Genomic DNA, 25,612 nt, shown 5'->3' with positions numbered 1-25,612 from the left:
ATGCTTTCATACCTACTAAGCGTGTAAACACGCAAGAACGATGTCGATTTTGAAACATTTCTTTTGCATTTCATTCATTCATACTGTTTTTTTTTTGTTTTTCAACTTTCAAAAGAAACATGAGACGAAACGACAGCCATCTATCTTGAATCTCGCTGCTTGACGAATTGCTCACTTAAAACAAGCCGCCCATTCGCGTAAATGATGACGATTATTTATATCCGGTGGGTGAGTTGATTTTTCCGCCAACAAATATGTGTGGGATGTGGGAGCACTCAAGACCCTGCTGACCTGTGCCACTGTGAGGTTGATAAGATTCTATATACCTACTTACAAAAAACGTCACAACAGAAAATATTACAAGAGCTTCAAACATCAAAAGACGCTTTGATTATCAAAACTTCACGCAAGATTTAACTCCTATGTATAAAAAAATGATTAAACAAGAATCAACTTGTTGGCATTCAACGATGACCTAATGAGAAATGCACGAGAGCTCTCCATCGCCATCCGCCTCTCACTGAAACATCATCGATTCTAGGTCACAGAATCGCATAACACAAACCATCAGAGCGTTAGATGCACTTCCCTGCTCAAGGCAAATGTCTCCGTTGGAGCTCCATTACGAGGATTAGCTTCGAGTACCGCACAGCTCTAGTAGATAGTAATCAACTCCTTGCTCACCTCCATTCCCCCACCCTGTGCGTGGTGAATCTTTCAGTAGACACTTAATTCATTGACGATACTCGAGACGAGCTTATCAGAAAATTTTACACTGTCACCCGTTGGTGTTTGATCAGCGGAAGTAGATATTGTAAAAATATGTTCACAGATATACTCTTCCACGCAATGTTAATTGCTGTTTTTTCCAATTTGCCCTTGTCCGTCTTGGTCTTAGCAACTAATTTCTCCCATCCACCTGTTCGTTAAACGTCCTTTGCAAACATCAGAGCCCTATTATGAGTATATTACCTTAACTTTGCAAGTAACAAAAGGTTGTAAAATTTTTAATGAGGCGATAGGTTTCCAATCAGTTCATTTAGATAATGAGTGCTCGCTTTGAGGCGTTTCAAATTACCTTTGTGGTAGCGTGTAAAATTGGTTTCATACTTAGTTCTGATTAATGTACTGTATAGATATCAAATTAACGTCGATAACCATTTTAGAGTTTTTAATCAAAATTCAATATGACAAGAATGTCATCCATCGATCTATTTTTTAAGAAGACGTGTTTTGTATGTATGTTTCATAACTCTTGAGTGCCTGAGTTGATTTTCACCTAACTTGGCATACGAATTTCTTCTAGAGGAGATGGTCATAGAGGTACACTAAGGTCGCTTTTTACGCGTTTTTTTCATTCGGCTATTTTTACGACAATTCCGGAATTTACGCGGTTTTTTACGCGAATTCCGGAATTTACGCGGTTTTTTTAGCGAATTATGGAATTTACGCGGTTTTTCACGCGGATTCAGGAATTTACGCGAATTATTTTTTTTACACGGTGTTTTCGTGCAGTATGAAAATGTTCTTATTGAATTCGATGATCAGGCCCTCGGTTTTGTCTGGAAGATGGAAGTTGGTGTCTAGCTAGCAGAACGTAATGTTCGCCAACTTTTTCAAATAAAAAATGGCGACTTCCGGTTTCTGGGAGTATTATGAAACTGTGTAAAACGTTCGCAAACCTCTCAATGATGGTATTACCTGAACTAGGCCAACCACCTATATAATATAGGTGTTTCCGGCGCCATTTTTAAATCCAAGATGATGGCTTCCGGTTTCCAGAAAGCGTGATGTAAAACTAAACAAAAGTTTGAAATGTCGTTAATATTGATATTTCAACAATCTTGATTACATCCTACATTAAATACTGGAATCCAAAGCCATTTAAAAATTCAAGACGGCAACTGGATTCTAAAAAACTGTGAAAAATAAATACTTTAAAAAGCAGTATGTTCCAGTGTAGAATCAAAATCAGATTTTTTCAATATTTATTCGATGGAACGTCAGACAATTTACAGCTTTGAGTTGATGAGTGTTCAAAATCAAAAAACGTTTGAAATATTTGACCTTTTTGTTTTTTCCTAAAGAGTGCCGATTTTGATTTGTTTAAAAGAGTTTTAGGCAACTATAAATTGATTAACAAAAAAAAACGAAATTGAAAAAAAAAATCAAATTACCGTTGTTTTTAAATTTTCTGTTTGTTTTAAAAATCATTTCTACAGTGTAAAATCTAAAATTTATTTTTTAAATATTTTTGAATGAAAATTTAGAAAATTTGTTAAATATGATTGATAACTTTTATATTTTGAAATTGTGAGCAGTAGTACCTACAACAGAAAAATTGAATTCCATCAAAAAAGAAAATTTAAGTTCCGGTGTAATATTTTTCAAATTTAATTTTTTTCCCAGAGGTGTATTGTAAGTGCCGTGGGACGTTCCGCAAGATTTAGTTTAGGGGAACTTTAACCGCAAAGTTACAGAGTCTAATTTCAGAAGCGGGTTGTCGAGGTTTTGAATCTTAGTAGAATCACACCATTTGGTTGTAAGAAGACTTTATCGTGGGTTATTGTCAAACTTGACGTTGAATCCTACAGCATCATTTAATGATTTTCTTCTTGATTAAAAAAATCACTTTTATAGTAAAACTGCCAGAGACACATATAACTGTGGCACAGTATTGGCAGAAGAAACGAGAGCCCGATATAACTTCTTTCTCTTGTTAACTAAGTCCATCAGTGACGAGTCCATAAAAATTAAAAATTTAAATTCTGAGTTTAATACTTTGTGGAAGTTTTTTGTTTATTATTTTTAACATTTTTGTCATTTTGTCATTGATGACTTTTTTGTCTTTTTATGCCATTTTGTCATACCTTTCAAATTTATTATTGTGCTATTTTCATCGTTTTAAGCAAATTTGTTTTTACTGGTCGATTTTTATTTCTTAGCTTAGCTATTTTTATTATATTTATCAATTTCGGTTTTTTTTCGTCATTTTTGTAACATTATTCTTTTTTACCGTTTTTTTTTTTTTTTGTATTACACTCGTCAATATTGGCATTTTAGTTATTTTTGTCAGTTTTGCCATTTTAGTAGTATTTTTTTCACCTTTTTTCATATCCGCTATTTTTGTCATTTATGAAAAAGAACATTTTGTCATGTCAATTTAGAAATTTTTGACGATTTTATAGGTTGAGTCAATCATTTCAAATTTGTTTTTTGAGTCTTTTTTGTCAATATGTCATTTATGACCCTTGCATTATAAATGTTATTTTCGTCTTTCCTGTTATAAGAGCCATTTTTTCTCATTTAAATTTATGTTGTCAATTCACATTTTTAATATCTTCGTCGTTTTTTCATTGTCTGCCTTATTTGTTGTTCATATTCATGCATTTATCTTTTTTATCATTTATGTTATTTTTTATCAATTTTATCTTTTGTTTTATAATTTTTTGTTCTGCCATTTTGGTCGTTTATGTTATTTATTTTATTTTTATGGGTAACTATTTTTTTCGTTAGTGTTGTTATTTTGATAATTTTTTTGTTCAGCCATTTTGGTCGTTTATGTTATTTATTTTACTTTTGTGGGTAATATGATACTATTTTTTGTTAGTGTTGTTATTTTGATAGTTCTCATATCAGTCGTTTTCATCATTTGTGCCATTTATGATATTTTAATTTTTTTTTGTCATTTTCTTTCAAAACAATTTGAATGAAATTTTAAAACACAAGGAGAGGGAAATCAAACAGTGAAAAGGAGAAGACGGAAGAGAGGAAGAGAATTCCTCAAGAGAAAGAAATCGAAAGAGAGAGAAAACGAAATTGTGAAATCGAGAGAGGAAGGGAGAGAAGAAAGTGGAAGAGAGGAGAGAGAAGTATAAAATAAAAAAAAGAGATAAGAAAAACAGAGAGAGAGAAAAAAGTGAGAAATGGAGAGAGCTATTCAATAAAGAAAAAGATAGAGAAAAGAGAGAGAGAGAAAATAGAAATGAAAAAGAGAGAGGATAATAAAAAAGAAAGAGATATGAAAGAAAAGAGAGAGAAGAAAGAAAGATAGAGAGAAGAAAGAGAGAGAAAAGCGAGAAAAGAAAGAGAAAGTATAAAGAGAGAGAAGAAAGAGAGAGAAGAAAAAGAAAGAGTAAAGAGAAAGAAGAAAGAGAGACAATGGAGAGAGAGAAGAAAAAAAAAATAGAAGAAAGAGAGAGAGACAAGATGGACAGAGAGAGATGAATAAAATAGAAAGAGATGAAAGATAGAGATAAAACAAGAAAAGAGAAACAGATGAAAGATAGAGATGAAACAAGAAAAGAGAAAGAGAGAGATATATAAGAGATAGAAAAAAAAAGAGATATGAAAATGAGAGACAGAGAGAGATAGAAAAAAGTGTGAAAAAGAGAGAGAGAGAAAGAGAAATATTTGAAGCAGAGAGAAAGAAAAAAAGAGAAAAAAGTCAGAGAGAGAGAGATGATGACAAGAAAGAAGAGAGAGAAGAAAAAGAGAGATAAAGGAAGATATATGAGAGAGAGAAAAAGAGAGAAAGAGAGAGAGAGAGAGAGAGAGAAAGAAAGAGAGAGAAGAAAAAAGAAAGAATGAAGAAAGATAGAGATAGAGAAGAGAGAGAGGAAAAGAAAAAGAGAAGTACTGAGAGAAGAAAAAGAGAAAAGAAAAAAGAGAAAAAAAATGAAAGAAATGGAATTTTGAAGTCGTTAAATACGAAAATTTCTTCCAAACTAATTTATCGTTCTTCAAAACATTCTTAATAGCTTTGCACCATTTATTTAAAAAAACTACCACATTTTTATTTGAAAAAATATCATTACAAATGTAAATTAATTTTTGAGAATTAATTGTGTCTGAGTTTTTTTGTTCTTCAAGAGTATTTTTTCTTGCAAGAAAATGTGCTGTGTTTTGCAATTTCCTTATTAGTGGATCTGCTGTAGCTATATTGTTTTTTGATATTTTTTTCTATTGTGAGCTAGGAATCGAAAAATGTTTCTTCGATAGAAAATACTACAAGGTATACAGCCCTAGGGATTGTATGAAATGGTGACGTAGGACTAAATGTATATATTATATGCTGCGCTAAACTGTTCATAGGCAACACTACCGTTTATTTTTGATGGTCGTTATTGTAAAACTAACGATGCATGAATACATGAAAATTTTACACTAGTAGTAGTTGCGAAAATTCTCATAACTCTTATCTTCAAGCATCTATAGTTCTGAAAAGAACCGATTCCATAATCTTCATTTAGAAATTCGTGCTACAGAACGCTGATAATCGCACCATCGCATCGGTAGCATCGAATATTTTGCTTGACCGCGCATAATAAAGTTTGCTCTACGCTGTGCCCTCCAGTATCTGTGCCAGCTAAATACTCTGCAGCGTACGATGGTAACTGATGCTTCCGTATGCAAAATAAAGGTAACATGTTCCGAGGTGCCTGGAAGTTGACTCGTGTGCAGCTCTCGTTTCTCAATGTCGCGTACCTTTAACAGCTGCACTGCACTCTATTGTGTAACAAACTAAACTGAAGCTGAATTTTCTACACGCAGTCTTTTGTATCGAGTTCAGAATAGATTTTTGCCATTAGGGCGTGGCAACGCAGCTTAGAGAAAGACAAACAAACCAAAACACTTTGTTGAGTCAAAATATGTAGGGAGTGGAATTTATTTCGTCCATGTTAATGTTATCTGTGCTCGGGAAGCAAGCCAATAACGAGGAAAATGTATGAGAAAGCTTGACCTTGGAACTTTTCACCTTTTCCACCATTAAGCAGTAAAGCAACAATGTTGAACATTATATCAAACAATTGTTACACATTTCATCTATCCACCGACATATAAATGACTAAGATGCATTAAATCGTTCGCTTGCTATGATCGTTTGAATTCTGACGCAAAATTTGCCAGTTTCATTTTCAATTTCACAAAATGTAATCTAGTATAGAAAACAAAGACGTAGTCCTACGTCAAAAATAAAAAAAAACCCGGTTATGCTGAACTGTTCTGCATCGGTCTGAAATCTCACTTTGAACTGTTTTATGAATTGACTTTCAAAGCGAATGTTGAATAAAGATTAATAAGTTCGAATGCAGTTCAAACAAATTTATTCAGTTTATTTCTCTGGCGCATATTGAAATATTTTGGCATATTGATTATTTAGTGTCGTTTTTATTTTACTGTAATGTTTTGATTCACATACCTGATAATTTTGTATATGTTAAAAGATTTCCCAACTCGAAACACTTTTCAGAAAGATTTAAGGGCAAAGTTCAAACATTCCACCGGCAAAACAAGATGAAATTTAGAGCTAAAACACCCGAAAAAAACGGTCATTCAACGGGAATTCGATTTTTCAAATTTGTCGGAATAGAGTAATTGAAAAAAAACCTTTTGTGTAAAAATAGATTGCATAAAAAACATTCTATGGAAGATCAGCGTGAAAATCGTGTGGTAAACGAATTCCCTCGCGAATCGGTATTTCTTGATATGTTATAGTTTTCTGCCATAAGAAGAATGACTAATTAGGTTTTGTCAGTAGATCTGGACAAGAAATCCGATCAGTCTTGGGAAAATTCCTAAAGAGTGAATAATAGAAGTAAATAAAAACAAAACTAAGCGTTACCTACAGTAAACAATTATCTAACTAACGAACCAGGCATTGAATCATGAAGTGTTAATTCAATATATTGAAACTCAAATGCATGCTCCAGAACTGCTGGTTTAAAAACATGCTGTTTAAAGATACAGCAGTTTTATGCACACATTTTCAGCTACGACTAGACACTTCAGCAAGTCCATAAAAATGAAGGTTTTAATTTCTACTGAAATTGAAAAAAAAATTGAAATCCAGATTATTACAATTCACTTGAAGCCAACAATTCAACTCCCTCTTGGGCATTGGGAGAACGCGAAGCGTAAGGCGCTTACTGGTCGTGCTTTCGGTCACTAATGACAGAAGAATTCTTAGAGCCTTCTCATCAGGCAAAATCCCACCAAACCGGTTTCCCTCGCCCTTCCCCTGGGGAGAAGAATGAGTATTTAAATTTCTATAAGCGTTGATTAAGCAAACTCGGCACGGATCCGCTTCGTGCTGCCACCCGTCTCTCCCAACGCGAAGAACTTCGCAGACGAGCACGAAGGGAGCAGTACGCGTCGGAAAATTGTTATAATATAACACGTTTTACCTACCCGAATCGGTCTATAACACCAAGGTCTGTAGCGACCTTTCTATTATAACTTCGCCCGTGCGTTTGACAAAAAAAAACTCCAATAAAATCACGACTTTAACCGTGGGCAGAATTTTCTTCTTATGAATCAGTATCCTATCAACGAAGCCTGAGCGGTGATTTAAATATGTATAGCCACAGCGTACTGCAAACGTGTCTGCCCTGCCTGTGGTGCAGCTGCATAGCTGGTGACCACCAGAGGCATCATGAACTACGTGTGCAATTTTGTATGCCTCGGCAAGTGCTCCTCCACTTGGTTGTTCCGCATAGACTTCTCATGCCAATTACCGGCTCGTTTCATAGAGTTTGTTGATACGTTTTAAAATGCATGGAAATTTTCGCTCTTTATGGCTGTTTCGCAAGTGCTTGTTTGTAAGAAACTTTCAGACTTATGCACTCTTGCACTGGAATGGTGCGTTTGGCAGTTCCGTTATTCATAATTTTCCTCCCGCTGTGCTCAACACTCGAGGGTGAAGCGCTGTCTTGTAATCAGTGCAGGCGGCAAAACAATAGGCTCAGCCGACTAACCCAAATTATTCAATTATTTGTAATGATTCAAAAATCATCGATTCGTTGGACGGACGTCAGCTGTAATGAAGCACAGCCAATGATAATTAAAGTCTGATGCCGATTCCACGAATTCGATTCCACCATATTCGTGCCGATATACAATGTTGAAGGAATGGGCCGAAATGTTGTCCACGCATACAACGTATGATATAATGAATGCAATATTGAGAAACCGGTTTCCTGTACTGTTTGTTTTGGTAGATTTTTCGTAACAGCGGACAGGGCATGTTTGTGCTTCAGTGTTATTTGCTATGAATAGTTTGAATTTTATTAAAATTCTCATCATAAATTGTAGCTCGCACCGAAATTGTCTCCTAAACTTAGCCTGGGTAAAGTACTCATAAAGCATTAATGTTCGCTCAACTAAACAGCCACAACACGCACCCAACCCGTCGGTGTACCGACAAACCATAAAGGTGCAGTTAAATGGTTCTTCTATGGTTGCACATCGGGATTGATTTTTCTACACAGCGCGCGACTCGGTTGTCAAACCGCCCAAGCCAAGAGCCAGCAAGAGCGTCGGCTAGCGTGACTGTTTATCATTTCATTAACATGATTAACACTTTAGCATGCTTTAGTAATTCGTTGAAGTACCTGATAGCCGCACACGGATTCCACCGTGGGTCAGGTAGCATGGTAGTAAAATTGTAGCGTAGTACAGTGAACGAATGATGTAATGATGATCGTGTTGTTCACTCAATCCCGGCCTGGTTATGATATGATATGCGGCGATGACAAAGTAACGAATCTATCCACACATATAACTCATGGTTTTGCTATTTTACATCCGCTAAATTGTGCGTAGCCATGCTACGAAAGAGATGTTGCAGTTCAAGTGTATGTTCATGTTTTATGGTTCGTTTGCTTGTAGGAACTTCGTGGATAATTTGATTTATTAGTCGCTTTTCATGGATTACGCACCCGGAATATTAATTTTTTTTCTAAGTTAATTTGCATTGTCTGTTTGAACTGTATGAAGAGTTTGAACTTGTCGAATCGGTGAATAATATGAACCGAAATTTGCATTTGAGAAAAAATTCTTCGTTTGAATAAAAATTTTCTCATATGTTGCCTATTGTTGATCACTACCAAGGTGTTTTATTCTCTTCTTTAGAGTAAATAACTGCAAAATTACTCCAACATGAACCATCTTATCGACTCTAGCAACTTCTCAAAGCCGCGATAACGTTGACCGGTTTGTTTCGACTATTTATGTTTGGAATGAAGTTTTGCTGATAGGTTTGCTACCATTAATTGAATATATTTTTCTTCGTTAAGAGGGCGTATTTGGAGACGAGATTAATTTTTTAAAATGAAATGAACATAACTTCTTCCTTTTTCTCTCTCTGCTCTCTCTTTATTTCCTCTCTCTCTCTCTCTCTCTCTCTCTCTCTCTCTTGCTCTCTCTCTCTCCTCTCTCTTCCTGTTTCTCTCTCTCTCTATTTCTCTTTCTCTCTGTTTCTTTATTTTTCTTCCTCTCTGTTTCTCTCTTACTCTCTCTCTCTCTCTCTCTCTCTCTCTCTCTCTCTCTCTCGTTCTCTCTCTCTTTCTCTCTATCTTTCTCTCTCTCTCTTTCTCTCTCTCTCTTTCCTCTCTCTCTCTTTCCTCTCTCTCTCTGCTCTCTCTTTCTTTTCTCTATCTCTTTTCTCTCTCTCTCTCTCTCTCTCTCTCTTTTCTCTTTTTCTCTTTCTTTCTCTCTCTCTTTTTTCTTCTACTTCCTTTTATCCACTCCTTCCGATTACGCTACTAATTTCGCTCCCTTTCTTTTTCGACTGCCTCTCTCACTTTCTTTCTTTCTTTATCTCTCTCTTTCGGTTTCTCAAAATTAGCAAATGACGAAAACGGCGAATATGAGAAAAACGAAGAAATTGATAAAACGTAGGTGAAAAAATGACAAAAATTATCCAAATAACAACATTAACAATAATAACCAGTATTATATTACCGACAAACGCGATATAAATAACATCAACGACTAAACTAAATAAAATCACAGAAATAAAATGAATCAGAAAATCGACAAAAAATGACATAAATGATAAAAAATATAAATAATAAAAATGACATGGAAGATAAATATGTCAGATAATGGTAAAACCGATGAAGACGATAAAAATGTTATTCACATTGACAAATTGCTTTCATAACAAGAAAAACAAGAATAACCTTAAAGACAAAAAAGTCATAAATGAAAAAATGACAAAAAATAACTCATATGGCAAAATCAACTGAAATGAAAAAAAACACGTCAATTTCAAAATGGACAAAAATGACTTAAAATACCGTAAATGGCAGCGTATATGACAAAACAAGAAAAATAGACGAAAACATGAAAAAAAACCAAAAAGGCATAACTGACAAAATTACCAAATTTAACACAAGATACAGAAACGGCGAAACTGAATTTCAACAAAAATGACAAAAATAACTAAAATGATAAAAGTGATGAAAATTTAAAAAACTTGCATGAAACTGAGAAATAAAAATAGATCAATTGAAACCAAATAGCTTAAAATGATAAGAAACGGCACATATGACCAAACTGAAAGACATGACAGAATGACATAAAATATAAAAAAAAAGTCATAAATGACAAAATAACAAAAATGATGAAAGAGACATAAATTAAAAATTGATCGATTTGAATCACACAGCAAAACTGAAAATAAATGAAGATATGACGAAAATGACTTAATCAACAAGAACGGAAAAGTTGACATCGGTTTAAAAGAATATTTTTGGCATGTTGTCTCATAACATAAAATCTATAGTACCGATCACAACACAGCGACCAGAAACATTTGATCTATTGTGACAGTGCCTTCATGTTGTTGGCAATGTCATTTTGGAGATTAAATGACAGGTTTATCATTTAATATCCGTGCTTGTACAATTTCCTGCAGAGACTTCACAAACGTTCGTCTGGTCCGTTTTACTATAAGATGAACTTATTTGACAAAAGAAAAAGGTCATATCAGAGCCTCGTTCTTTCTGTCAATATTGTGCCATAATTACAATTCCTTGTGGAAACTATTATACGAGTCTCTGGCAGATTTACTGTAAGTGCGATTTATTTAATTATAATCACGAATGATACTGTAAATAGAATTCAGTGTGAAGATACAATAACCCACGATAAAGTCCGCTTACTTGCCATACATGCTACATGTTTATAGCTATTTGAAGAGCATCAAGGTGCCCAATTAACAGAGAAACGAATCTCGGATAAAAAAAAACATGTTAGTTTTAGTATTAAATTTAGTTTCAGCTCGTAGTCGGCAGCGAGGATAAAAAAATTTGCCTCTAGCTTATAAGATATTTTAGACCATAAGGCATTAGATTTAATTGGCTCCGTAAAGTGTTAATTTGTATTGTCAAATAAATGTTGTGTGAACAAAAAAAAAGTCCACTTACAACCAAATGGCCTAATTCTACTAAGATTCAAACCCACGAAAACCCGCTTGTCCAAACTGACTCTTTAATCTTGCGGCTGCGAGCTTATATGAAACCTTACCAAACGGCCCAACGGTGCTTACGATAGTGTTTGCACACCTCTAGGAAAAAACTGAATTTGATCTTGCACTGAAAACAATAATTTTGAAAACATTTGATTTAAAAAACCGGTCATCTTCAGACTTAATTTTTTTAAATAGATTCAATTACCTAAAAATTTCGGAGATTTTCAAAATGAGCTCTCTCAACAAGGAAATCTTTGTCTATCAAAAAAAAATTTTTGTTTCATGTTTCAAATATTTTATAAGCTTTCTGGTAGACTTGTTTCGATAAAAAAGCCCATTTGAAAGTTGTTTCGAAGAGTGTTAGGCGATTAAATTGTCTATCTAAAACACATAATTTGAAAGAAATCCGAGAGGACTGTTTTTCAAATTACTTTTATTCAAATATTTTTTTTTTTTTCACTGTAGAATCTCAAAATTATTTTTATTTTTTTTTATTTATATATATTTTCAATATAGATATTTGAATGAAAATTCAAATGTTATTCTAGATTATTTTTTTGGGAAAAGAAGTATGCAAAATTGTTTAGCTTAATAAGACCTACACACCCCCAAAGTTTTATTGGATTCTGAGAGGGTGTTGCCAGCCCCCAGATTGATTTGGCTCGAAATTCTTCCATAACTAAAGTCTTAATCGAAGTTTCTTACTGGAAGGTAATTATTTAACAAAACACTTGTAGTTAATTGGCTATAAAATTTAAAAGAATGTCGTTAAAACTGTATTTTTCCTTTCGAAAGAGCTGTATAGAGTTCACAGAAATAAAATAATTTTTCCAATATATTAACGCTTCACTATAAAATTTAATTTAAGTCTATCAAGGTGCTTATTGAATTTAATTTGTTTTAATCATCGATAGCTGATGGACATTAAATGACATTTCTCCCGAACAGAAGAAGTATGTCGTAAAAAAAATCAATTTATGACGTTGAGGGGCATTAAACATTGAGTCCACATGAATACGGAACAACATTCAATCCGAATTATGTGTAATTACTTTGGAGTGCTTTCAAACAGTCATGAATTTATTGGACTACATTGTTCACACCAGCACCGCTCCAATCCATCTGCAGTACCATCAATGTACGGTCGTTTTGAAGCCCATAAAACACATCGCTCAATCACATTTGACAAATGACCATTCCATCGTTACCACGATGGACACGGGAACCGATTGCAACAGCGAGTGTATGGATCCATTTTACTACCCTACTAACACCCGTTGTAGCTATATGTAAATTTTTTTTTTTTTTCGTCGGTTACCCAAACATGACGATCATCACACACCTCTGGACAACGATAGCCACCCAACGGACACACACTGACGGGGAACTGTATGCAAAACAACCAACTAGACTCATTTCGATGGAAAGGTCGGCGGTTGGGGGACGCTAATCATCACCTGGTAATATTAATCTCTTTGAAGTGTGTGTTGTTTTATTGTTTTATAGTTAACGCGACTCGTGTAAAATATTGAAGCATTCAATCCAACATTCTGCACTTCAGCCATGATTAGGTACTTGAAACTATGTGGATTCTGTTAATTCCACCGTTGAGTGGCATTTTAACTGAAACGTAATTTCCAACCGTTTCACGGATAACGACCAGGTATTGCATTCCAGAACCCGTGCTTTCGATAGAAATATCGACAACATTTCAAAGCTTTTGTTTGTTCAGTTCCTTTATACAGCTGTATACTCGCAAATCACAAATAAACACTTGGCGAACTTTCGCAGACGAAGGGCTCCCAGTAGCAAGCAGTATCGGCATCAGTCAGGTATGGCACGAGGTGATTCTCAATTCGCTTTCAACCGTCCTGTTTCGACTGTCACCTGCACAGAGTGTTGTTATATAAACATTCACAATAAGATACCATCAACACCGAAAGCACGATTGGTGCGCGTTTATGACAGCAGCACACGGGAAGCATACAAATTGCACTCTGCGCCACGAAACCACCGCAAAACACAACGCTGGACGAAGATTGACCACGGCTCCACTGAGAACACAACCTCTCGTGACCGAACTTAAAGCAAGACTACGGGTGAAGTTGGATGCGAACCAGCGAGAGCCTACCGCAATCAGCAGCCGCGAGAGCTGGACCATGCTTTAGGGGGGTTGGCTCTATTTTGAGTCTAGCTTGGCGAAGCTCAACTACTAATACAAACTAGTAAATATATTTACATTTTTAAATGCTCAACCAGATGACCAGTGCCGTCCATTGTCCCAGAGAAAGAAGAGAGCCCCAGAGAGTACACTGCTCGCTGCTTGTACCTACTCTTCGAAACTAAGCTATGTTTTGAAAAGTGCCCGTGTAGAAACCTGTTAAGAAACTGGCGAGAACAAATCGTTTAACGGTCAAGCACTTCTCTCCGTACCACCGGGGCGGTGAAGTACAATATTGTAAACAATGCATCGACGGAAAAATCGCGTAACATGTGTACACTGTACTGTAATACGAGCTTTAATGAAATCAACCTGTTGACTGTCGGACCGAGCGCTGCTACTTTCTCTCTCTCTCTCTCTCTCTCTTTTGTTTGAAAGTTCGCGGGTGTGGGTTTTCTACGTACAGGAGATCCTAGGCCACACGATGAGCGGTGTCAGATTATAAATTACAATGAAAACAAACCAATCCGGCCGACATACGAAGTGTAGCTTTACACGTTGATCTTGGATTTCCTTTAGGAATGAACACCTCCAACAATATTATTTTTAAGATTCGGTTCGATAAAACAGAAGCACCGTGTTTTTGCATGCACTAAGGATGATTAGAAGTAACAAATTCGTCGTATCTGCGTACAAATGAATTACTATTTACTTTGAAATTTAATAGTCAGTTCAAAAGTTTTAACAAAAGTCAGACAAAAAGTTTTAACATATACGCCTGAATTTCACCGGAACATTATTTTAATCACTATCGCCACACAACCACCTCATATCAACTTATCGGTTGTATATTAGTTTTAATGTATGACATAAGGCTAAATTTGCTATAGTTATTTTACTGCACCAAAATTTTTATTTTTTGCAACAGAACCAATAAAACAAAACTGCTTCGAATTTATTTCTCTCAAATATATTCAAAATTATGGCAACGCATTTTGTGTATGTATGAAGCTAAAACATGAAATTTTTTGAGCATGACCATGAGCATGATTGACCGCCCGCGGTTGCTACTCCGTTATTGCCAGATCAGCTGTAATTACACAGAGAACCAACAGATGATGCTTGGGACTAACATTCATCCTCAATGTGTAAAAACTGGTGACCTTAATCTTTATATTAGGCAATACCAGCGCCGGCCGCATCCGAATGCAGGTCAAAAAAGGAGTGTGTATAGGAATATGTTGACGTGATACTCGCTTTATTGGAAGCCGAGAACACCTCTGCACTTCCACGAGAAATCACTGGGATGTTGGAGAAACGGCGAGGTATGCAGCAGGATTCGTTTTGGTAAACGGTTACTGATTTCGGATGTCAGGTCATATTGACAAATATTGCGCTCACGAGTTCATTATATCCGCCGCGAAAGCCTTTACGTGATTCAAACTCATCCTGTTTGATGATTTATTATCGCAACAATATAGCGCACGCGACAATATCGGGCCTATGGCTAAATTAAGGCAAACTCAAATAGTTGTACATCTACGTTTCTGTGATCTTCCTCATACTAAAATCTATTGCACGTTATTTATCTATCTGAAGATAATACGATCACATGGAAACTATCGAATTACTTTCTACCTAACAGATCGAATAAGGACGTCTCTCGTATATTATATTCGACGAATCTTTTCTTTAAAAAAAAACGATACTATTCCGCGACAACTCACCCGAACGACCTAAAGTCATGAATATTTTAAATAAAAAAAAACAGGTGGAGTCGTTGTTAATCATCAAATTTAGGTACCTATATGAGTATAAATGAGCCGTCAAATTTTAAGTATAAAAACAGCTTTCAACCGTATTATCAGAAAAATGCCTTAATCTCCTCTGTTGGGGTAGCACACAGATGCGAGATCGAATCAATCTGCGACCGCGGCTAAAACTTGAATTATTTGATCTGCTTAACTCATAAACTGTGTATCGTGCAATTATAGTTCGTATTTAAATTTACTGTGAAATAATTTCAACAATTCGGAAAAATAATAATAAGCAAGTTTGGCACTTTCACTGCTCAGCAATGAAGTAATATTGTCATCCATCATATAAAAAAATGTTCTATATTTTATGTATTTCTGGTCATATAGATAGTTGAGTAAAATAGTCACTAACGTTTAAAATCTGATATAATAAACACGATACACTAAGGTCGTTTTTTACGCGGGGGATGCGTTCCAAATGTGTATGGGCCCGCGTAAAAAACGACTTTTTTGAGTTGCAAATATAACAAAGAAATTCGTCCTTAAACTTAAAGACCAAAATTCAATATTTTAAATTTTGGGTATTTACACCAAAAATTGTGAATTTTTTTGAAAACTGATATATGATCACTCGTGGCCTAAAACGGAAAACGCGATTGAAATGAGGTCGATATCTTGTACCGTTTTTGAGTAATGGAGGAAAGCAACCCGCGTAAAAAAAACCGCGTAAAAAGCGACCTAACTGTAGTCTAACTCTCATAATGTGCCCGAGTACAAAAAACAAAGACGTAGTCCTACATCGAAAGTTAGTTCTGAAAATTTTGCTTCTAAATTTTTTTGAATGTAAGAATGAAAACAATGTTTATTGAAACTTTTCATCATTTGGGAAATAGTTTTTCTGAATTAAAGTTTCAATTTTCCTCCATAATATTTTCTTCCAGAAATATTTTTGTCAGATATTTTACAGCAAATCCATTCACTAACTTTTAATCTACGCTGTGCGGTTTATGAATAATGAGTTTTTCAAATAGATGATGTCCGAGCAAATCAGGATAACTTATTTAGATTAACAACTGCAAAAAACCTTTTGAAAACTAAAAACATTAGGTGCGCCGTGCGCGGTTAGGTTCTCGCTTTTGAAGTAGAATACTTCTCTCAGGAAGTTCGGCTACATAGGGATGTGAAATGAAAATCTAAAACCGAAAAAAGTGAAAAATATGTCCAATTTCAAATGCTAATAAATCGGTTAGTATTCGACGGATTTCCTTCGTTCTTGCAGCAATAGATTGGAAAATCTTCTAAGATTCTTCCCAAAATAAGATAATTGTAATTTTATTATTCACACTATTGTACTATTGAAAATAGTCAAGCCTTGTCAAAACGAAAAATTCGACCTCTGATTGGTCGTTATATGCTTGCTTCCCAAGCACGGTCGACAGGATCATATACCTTGCAATTGAAAACATGCTATTTGGCCTATATAAGAGCCTGTTTCAGCCGGAGCCGCTCTTAATAGTTCTAGACAGCGACAACAGCAGTCGTCCTTCCTTAGCAGCAGCACTAGCCCTGTGGTTGGTCACCACGTCTCAGGAGCAGCGCGGTTTTTCTCAGCGTGTGTCGCCAGACAGCCATTATTCCCCCCGTGTTGGGGCAGCATGAAGATTGCCATCAGGAAATCCAATTTTGGAAATCAAAATGCCTTTTCGAAGGCAAATAAACAAGTCATTGAAAGTTAATAATTTTTGTCAACGCAAGCAAGTATTCTGTGTTGCATCCTAGCAATTTAAATTTGTCGCACCCGTCTAATTTACTGAATGTGAAATAGCTTCCACAGTGCATGTTGTCCGTGTATCTTAATTCCCCCAATGTTAGGGCAGCTCAAAGGTTGTAATTAGCAACCGATTTTGAACAGCAAAATGCTTTTTTGAAGGCAAATAAAAAAATTATTGAAGGTTAATAATTTTCTGGCATCAACACAAGCAGACATTCTGTGCGGGATGCAATCAAATTCTGTTTTTTTTTCTTCACATAACATTTATTTGACACGGCACAAATACAATTTAATGTTTAACGGCGCCAATTATATCTGATGACTTAAAAACTAAAGCAAATTTTTTATCCTCGCTGCCGACTACGAGCTGAAATTAAGTCTAACTTAAAACTAGCATGGGATTTCCAATCAGTGTTTTGTTGTTCAATGGTCGTCTGATAATCGTCGAATGGCATGTATGGATTCGTTCTGCTGAGCCACGATGTCGTGAGTTGGGACAGAGGCTCGTAGTCCTTGGGTCCTGGTTCTGTTGTGCGGGGTCTGGTTGCTGGTTTTGTGCTTAAGGTTCAAACGTGTTCTTGTCGTTTTGTTGGGTGTAGACGGAGGGGAATCAAATTCTGTTGTAGTTGTCTAATTTTTACTTTATTTAGTAAACTCCCCACTGTAGGGGCAGCGCAAAAGCTGCGATAAGCATAACCGACATTGAAAATTAAACTGCCCTGTTAGAACGCTTTCACAAAAGCAGTTAGTTCGACTATGCAGAGCTAATATGAAGACGATTCAATCAATCAGCGTAAACAGAATTTCGTCGTCTCCCAGCTGCCAAGTTGCAACATGATGCAACACGCAACAGCGAGCAAACGAAATCGCTTGATGTTACAAACCGCAATAAGATACGGGTTAAAACCGTTGCGTGTGTGAGAGCACCATCGGTGTTTATTCGCTGGATACACTATCTACTGTCTACTGAACGCAATAATCTGCTTACATGCGACATGGGGACGGGAACATTTCCTTCAACCAAGCTGCTCAACACGACACAAAACATGTTATTTTGTTGCTTCAATGAGAGTGCTATCGGTCCGGCTCGACAAGAAATCATTTTTGTGCATCCGTGCTACGAAACTGAGGAAAAACTTTAGAAACTGAAAAAAGAGGTGGAGCTTATCAAATGATCGCTCTAAACCAGAATGAAGTCACACATATTTTTCGAGTTATATCATTCCACCACGTACGTAAAATAATTCATTCCTATTTTCATCCCTATATAAGAGCCTGTTTTAGTCGAAGCCGCTCATAGTAGTTCTGAACAGCGACGACAGCAGTCCTCCCTTAGCAGCAGCGGGAGCGAGCAGTGGGTACCATCGATAGCGGATAGCGGCCACAACTGTGGCATGGCTGCGAATAAGCGTAGCAGTTTCAGCGGATCTCACCATCGATAGCATCAGGGCCAGCAGATGCAGGTACAGCGGATACCAATGGCGGCCACAACTGTGGCATGGCTACGGATAGCGTTGCAGTTGCTCAGCAGTTGGGCCAGCGTATAGCGGCCACAACTGTGGCGTGGCTATGCATAGCGTAGCTGTTGCAGCGGGTATATCAGCATCGATAGTAGCAGGGTCAGCTGATGCAACGACACTCCCTTCACTAAAATGCTGTTTCAGTGTGGTAGCGGGAAGCATCAGCAGCAGGCTTGCATGAAGTGAATACATCAGCCAGCAACTTTCTCTAAGGCCTCTGCCATAGTAGACGCGAAAAGCGGCGCGAACCGATTCACTCGGCCGTAGGTTGATGTACAGCTCTACTGATGGCTGTACATTAACCTACAGCTGAGTGAATCGGTACGCGTCGCTTTTCGCGTCTATTATGGCAGAGGCCTAATGGGAAAGTTGTATCAGTTTGTTCAGAAGAATATTATTGTCGGTAATATTACAGAGATGCGATTGCGTAAATCCGATTTTGAATTGAACAATTGTTCTTTTAGAACAAATAACACACTTATTTGAAGAGTTAATAGCTTTTGGTACCAACAGCAGTATAGTGACAACCTCAGCGGTGGATGCAGATGCAGCCGGTACTTCCCTGAGGCCGATGTAAAGGTAAATGGGAGCAGCACGGCGAAACAGTTCGGGTTATGCTTAGACGCGCGTTATTTTTCGTTGTTGATATTCCCCACATGAAACGACGCGCTCTCGTATGATAGCGGTGGTATTAGCGGTAGATGCATTTGCCAACACTTCCTCCAGTAAAGCCGTGTCTAGTTTTCAATGTGAAAACACCTTTCTCATTGTGTTGACCGTGCGCCTTAGTCCTCACTATCAAGGTAACACAGAGATGTAAGATAAACACTACATCCTATGATAAATTGAACAATTGTCCTTATAAAGACAACAAATGAATTAATGAAGATTTAATTTTGAATTAGAATACTTCTCTCGGGAAGTTCGGCTACATAGGGATGTAAAATGAAAATCCAAAACTGAAAAAAGTGAGAAAAATTTCAAATGCTAATAAATCGGTTAGTTTTCGATGGATTTCCTTCGTTTTTGCAGCAATCGATTAGAAAATCTTCTAAGATTCCTACCAAATGCATGAAATTGCAATTTTATCATTCGAACTATTGTTTTATTGAAAACTCTTAAGCCTTGTCAAAACACAAAATTCGACCTCTGATTGGTCGTTATACCGCGCTTTCCCAAGCACGGTCAGCAGAGTTATGGACCTAGTAAATTGGGAATGCATCATTTGGCCTATATAAGAGCTTCATCAGATAATAAACAAACATTTCATCGGATATTAAATTGAACAACTGAAATTTGAAGAACACAAATGATTATTTGAAGAGTTAATATTTTCTCGTTTTGCGCTATAATCCAAAGTTAATTATCTTCATCTACATGCATACTCTGACTATTATTACATGTTTGCGTCGCTTAGTGTTTGGCTACGGTCATGCAGAACGCAAATAACGGCGCGATGCGATTCGGCAAGACGAAATCTGTTGAAATGTATAGCTCTACTTCGCCTTAAAAAGAGCTGTACATTTCACCACGGTAAAGCGAATCACATCGCGCCGGCATTCGCGTTCTGCATAACCGTAGCCTTTGTTCCGTTCCCGTTTAATGATGTCGTATTAAATGTGCATATTACAATTCGGCAGCACTTCAACTTCTCATTTGCACAAAATTTAAAAATATTCAATGAACTTCATTCAAAATATCAGACAGAAAAAAAAACAATACTGCCAATGAACGGTCAACGTTTATTTACTAGAAAAAATGACTGACACGCAAGCAGCCAGGTTAACTTTCTTGTAAAAGTATTCTACTTCAACCTTGCGGTCGTGGCTTTGCATACAACCTTCTTGTGATTTTTTTGAAGTAGAATACTTCTCTCAGGAAGTTCGGCTACATAGGGATGTGAAATGAAAATCTAAAACCGAAAAAAGTGAAAAATATGTCCAATTACAAATGCTAATAAATCGGTTAGTATTCGATGGATTTCCTTCGTTCTTGCAGCAATAGATTCGAAAATCTTCTAAGATTCTTCCCAAATGCAGATAATTTTAATTTTATTTTTCAAACTATTGTACTATTGAAAATAGTCAAGCCCTGTCAAAACGAAAACTTCGGCCTCTGATTGGTCGTTATATGATTGCTTCCCAAGCACGGTCGGCAGAATCATAGACCTTGCCATTTGAAATGTGTTATTTGGCCTATATAAAAGCCTGTTTCATCCGAAGCCGCTCATTATAATTCTAGATTGCAACAACAGCAGTCCCTTAGAAGTAGCAGTAGCAGTGCAGCGGATAACGGCCAAAGCTGTGGTATGGCAACGGACGTCTCAGCATCGATAGCAGGACCAGGTGATGCAGGGCAGCGGATACCAATGGCAACGGAAGCGTCCACTACTGTGGCAACGGGGATAGCGCAGCGGTTGACGTTGGTCTCAACATCTATATGGGCAGGGCCAGCTGATACAGTGTGGCATTTTAGTGTAATGCTGTCTCTGAACGATAACAGGCGCACTAGCAAATGCATCCAATGAAAAGAACGTTCTGGTAAGCTTTTCAGTGTTTATTTTCCCTCAGGGAATACTTTATTCGCACTGCCAGTGATATCGCAAAGATGTGATCGGCATCTTATCAGACATTGAATTAAACAACAAATTGTCCTTTTCAGGATGAAATAAAAACCTAATTGAAGAGTTAATATTTTCTCTTAAATCAATTTACACCTTCAGGAAATTTGGAACAGATATATATTTGGCTTCACCTCCGTGTCTCAGAACGTACTAAATTATCTTTTCCTTCAGTTATGAGCACAACATCCGAAAAGCTTTCATTATCAGCATAAAAATTAATTTTTCGCATAATCAAAATTCAAAAATTATCAAGTCCAAACCATGACAAGCAATTATATGATTGAGAATCGTCAATCCTTGTTGAAGCGCGAAATTCGACTGATTTGATTAGTCGTTAATATGATTGCTTCCCAAGCACAGTCGACAGAATCATAGACCTTGCCATTTTAAATTTGCTATCTGTCTGTATAAGAGTAAGGATGGGAATTATCGACTGGAATGGCTATCAATAGTTATCGATGATTTCCTACTACTGTCGATAGGTTTTTCATCCCTATATAAGAGCCTGTTTCAGTCGAAGCCGCTCATAATAGTTCTAGACAGCGACAACAGCAGTCTTCCCTTAGCAGCAGCAGTAGCAGTGCAGTGGATACCAGGCGGATAGCGGCCACAGCTGTGGCATAGCAATGTATAGTGCACTAGTTGCAGCGGATCTCCTGATGCAGGGACAGCGGATACCAATAGAAGCGTATAGCGGCTAAAACATTGGCATGGCTACGGATAGCGTAGCGGTTACAGCGGGTTTAGCGTCGATAGCAGCTGATGCAGTGAGGCACTTTAGTGAAATGCAGTCTCTGTGCGATAGCGGGCACTAGTGAATGCATTCAATTAAAAATGTTGATTCATTTTGACAACACATAAACCGTCTAGTTTTGAGTGTTAAATCAGCTTTTCACTGTTTATTTTATCACAAGGAATACTTTATTCGCACTGTCAGTGATAACGCCAAGATGTGATCGTTATCTTATCTGGTATTGAATTGAACAACAAATTAAAAAATGACTGACACGCAAGCAGCCGGGTTTTCTTTCTTGTAAAAGTATTCTACTTCGTCCTTGCGGTCGTGGCTTTGCACACAACCCTCCTGTGATTTTTTTCTTTAAATATAAGTGCAACTTTGTTTCGGATAAAATATCACAAGACTGTTTCGATTTTATCACGGTCTAGAAACATCTTCCCGCGAATCCAATGAAACTGTGGACGTGGTTAAATGATAGAAAAAAAACAATATTTTTTGTTACATTTCAATACTATTCAACAAAAGATACTAATTTCCATCATTTCCTTGAATCCACAGTCTTGCCAGATTGACCGGAAAGAATTTATTTGACCGTGAGCAAAACGAAACAGCACTGTACCTATAAACTATTTTAAGTAGTGCCCATCGGTAGCTACAGCCTGGAACAATCTTTCTGACAAACCTCAGATGCTATTTTTCGATGTCTTTATATGAGCCAATCTTCAGAACAGCCAAACAATGTGCCATCGGACCGAACAAGTAATTATCGATTTGAGAGTTTGTGTCTAAGTTTGAACGATTTCGACAATATAAGGCCGAGCGTTGTCGTGCAGTAATATCACTTTTTCGTGTTTCTGCTCGTATAGTGGCCGTTTTTTATGCAATGCCTAATCACAATAATTGAAGTCGATATCGTTACCCAGGTATCGCGTTAAGTTTTATTCGGTTTCAGCAAGTCATAATAAATAACACCAAGCTAGTCTCACCAAATACACAGCTTACCCTTTACAGCGTATATATTCAGCTGAGCCGACGAAGTAGAAGCATGGCCAAGCAGTCCCCATGACGTTTTTTTCTCTTGGTTGCTGTAATGAATCCATTTCCATCCCCTGTCACGATGCGATAAAGAAAACCCTTCCTTTTTACCGCTGCAGCATTTGTTCACAGGCGAGAAATCGACGCTCAACGACCCTTGGCTTCAAATCATAAGACACCTCTGTTCTTTGTTCTTGAATCATTCCCAAAGCTAGCAGTCGCTTGGAAATGACTTAACGGGTAACTCCCGATACCGAAGTAAGCTGCTTTTGCATTTGCCATGGACCTTCATTGAACAATTTCTCCAACTCAGCATCTTTGAAAATTGTCTTCCTTCACGTGGACAGACTCAACATCGTAAATACCGGAATCAATCACGGCACGTTGTTCCACTCAGAGCAACATTTCCTCAATTTTTTTAACTCTCGATGCGCTTCAACCCCCAATTTCCTTCGATTAGGTTAAAAAAGCAACATTTTCCGCGAAATGCAATTATTTAGTATAGAATCAGACATTTTTACCCAACTACTCTTGCGCCTTCTATCGACAAACAACGAGAACCTAGTTGCGTACCTAATACATACTACATAATAATAACAGCTAAAACTAAAATTAAAGCCATGTAAGATTTTCTCTCTTTCAGTTTTATTTCGATTTAATCGGAAATTCACTGTTTCAAGTTCAATATAGATTTGTATTCATTTTTTTTTCGAACTAAATTTCTATTTTTAACAACGGCTTTTACCCTTTAACATTCAAGTTCATTAAGCAGACAATGTATGCAGCAGGGGAAGCGAAAAATAAGCGAACTGGAAATATGACACAGTTTTTGGAAAAAATATACCGCATCCCGATGGGACTTGAACCCGCAATCTCCCTGTCTCCAGCATGGTGTTTTGACCAATTGAACTACGGGGGACGGTGGTACTGTTCCACAGTTTATATGCGTATCACATTCCACTGCCGACTTATTCTATTGCTCATCTCTAACTACACACACTGCTGTGCAAGCGTTATTTATACGAGTGAAAGGAATGTCTCATCACACACAGAAGAGTCAGCTGATGCTGATAACTCTTATAGACCTGTGTGGTCGAGACCAAAGTCAGTCTGAGTCGTGCGACACAACAACGGAAGGTGCTCCGTAGGGCTAAATTTCCCCGTCTCCCGTAGTTTAATTGATCAAAACACTATGCCGGAGACAGGCAGATTGCGAGTTCAAGTCCCGTCGGGATGCGGTATATTTTTCCAAAATCTTTATCATATCAGTTCGCTTATTTTTCGCTTCCTCTGCTGCATACATTGTCTGCTTAATGAACTTGAATGTTAACGGGTAAGAGCCGTTGTTAAAAATAAAAAATTTAGTTCGAAAAAATTTAGCCCTACGGAGCACCTTACTTATCCATTAATGAGGAAACAAAAGACCGAAAACCCCGAAAAATGTTTAAGAACTGGTGTAGCATTCAGTAAAATACGAAAAAAAGGTTTAGTGTGTAACTAAAGTATACCAACAGCCTTGGTGCTACGTTCCGAATCGGAACTCAGCCTTCTGCTATACACAGACTTCGCAGCAGACTGTTTAATGTACAAAAAATAGTGTTACGATCTTACTGACACTAACAGTCTCACCCAAGCCGAGACTCGAGCCTTGTTAGACTTGTTAGGTCAGCATCGTACCTCGAACACATACACACACATAAAACATACACGCATACATACACACTTACACGCATACATATACACGTACACACATACATACACACGTACACGCATACATACACACATACACATACACAGGTACATACCACATAGCGAAAGATTTTGACAAAACGACGCGTTTTTTTTTTACACGATTTGTTCAAAATTACGCGATTTTTTTACGCGGACGCATCAATCCAGTGTACTCGCATAATGTGATTCAATTGTGACTACACAATTGAGACATCGTTTTATCTCAGTTTTTTTATGGAGTTGCTCAGATTTCTTAGTTATTACTTATAAACAAAATAACTGGGATATTGATTCAACATTTGCTATTAGTGTAGTTAGATTTATCTTTCATAATCATTTGTCGTTATTGTATGCCGCTTTTTGTTTTCAAATTCATTGTGTTTCTTTAAAAGTGAAATATGTTGCCGGACATCTAATATGCTAGAAATCAAAGATCATAACCACTTTCCCAAAAATGTATTTTTTTTGGAAGAAGCTCTTCTTTTCGGTGAGTAATAAAAGGGGTACAATGCAAAAATATGAAAATCGTTCAAAAAGTCATCAAAACGAGGCAGAACAAATAGTAGAAGGGTGGTATACAAGACACGACCGCACAGCAGACGTGGGACCACGTAAATTATTGTTCATCATATTCTTTAGTTATATAATTACCCAAGTAACAAAACTGGTTTTATGAAAGCACTGTTTTGGCTGTATTAAGCGCTATAAAACATTGATAAAACCAAAATTTTGCGGAAAAACCAATATATTGCGGATATCGTCAAACTGCAACTGTGATTAGAAGCCGCTGCAGATGCGCAGTAGTGTAATGTTCACCACCATTCGATGGATCTGTGCATAACTAGCGGTATATACGAAACTAATCCGATTTCAAACAGAAAATTTTAGCCTTTTCTGCTTACAATGCTGAATTCGTTTTAGAAAACTTACAACACTTCATTTAAAAAGATGTACGTCTTAAAAAGATGGTAAAAGTTTGACATCACATCAGAATAACTGCAAACTCATGTCTGCCACC

The 25,612-nt window shown here is 36.9% G+C and overlaps 1 protein-coding gene across 8 annotated transcripts in view; it reads right to left on the bottom strand.

Moving 5' to 3' along the window:
• Nucleotides 1-25,612, bottom strand: part of LOC129723506 (venom dipeptidyl peptidase 4) — a 70,445-nt gene that overhangs the window by 18,007 nt on the left and 26,826 nt on the right. For 4 of the 8 annotated variants that reach the window (XM_055677768.1, XM_055677765.1, XM_055677770.1 and 1 more), the window contains exon 1: nucleotides 13,186-13,339. The exons of 1 other annotated variant lie outside the window; for it this stretch is intronic. The gene's annotated coding sequence lies outside the window, so the exon portion shown is untranslated. Of the gene's footprint in view, nucleotides 1-13,144; nucleotides 13,340-25,612 lie in introns of those variants that run through there. 3 more of the 8 variants (XM_055677771.1, XM_055677772.1, XM_055677769.1) reach the window with 3 other exon arrangements.

Source organism: Wyeomyia smithii, chromosome 2, assembly GCF_029784165.1.
Source record: "Wyeomyia smithii strain HCP4-BCI-WySm-NY-G18 chromosome 2, ASM2978416v1, whole genome shotgun sequence".
In the NCBI taxonomy this organism is placed as follows: Eukaryota; Metazoa; Arthropoda; class Insecta; order Diptera; family Culicidae; genus Wyeomyia; species Wyeomyia smithii.
This window is presented reverse-complemented; position numbering and strand designations above follow the sequence as displayed.